The following is a 288-nucleotide window of genomic DNA, read 5'->3' as shown; positions in this document are numbered from 1 at the left end:
AAAAAAAAAAAAAAAAAAAAAAAAAAACGAATAGAAAATAAAGTATATTGTAAGAACTCATATCCTCATATAAGAGCAAAGAAGAACGAAAAAAATAGAAAATAAAGAATACTACAAGAACTCATATCCTCATACCAGAGCAAAGAAGAACGAATAGAAAATAAAGAACACTGTAGGAACTTATATCCTTATTGCAGAATAAATAAGAACGACTTATAAAAATAGCAGAAAATGAACTTGCTATAATCTACTCTATGGAATGACAGAGATGAAACCCTAAGCCTTATT

The sequence above is a fragment of the Macadamia integrifolia genome, chromosome 9 (genome assembly GCF_013358625.1).
Source record: "Macadamia integrifolia cultivar HAES 741 chromosome 9, SCU_Mint_v3, whole genome shotgun sequence".
NCBI classification, from domain to species: Eukaryota; Viridiplantae; Streptophyta; class Magnoliopsida; order Proteales; family Proteaceae; genus Macadamia; species Macadamia integrifolia.
The sequence above is the reverse complement of the archived record's forward strand: the minus strand, read 5'-3'. Positions refer to the sequence as shown.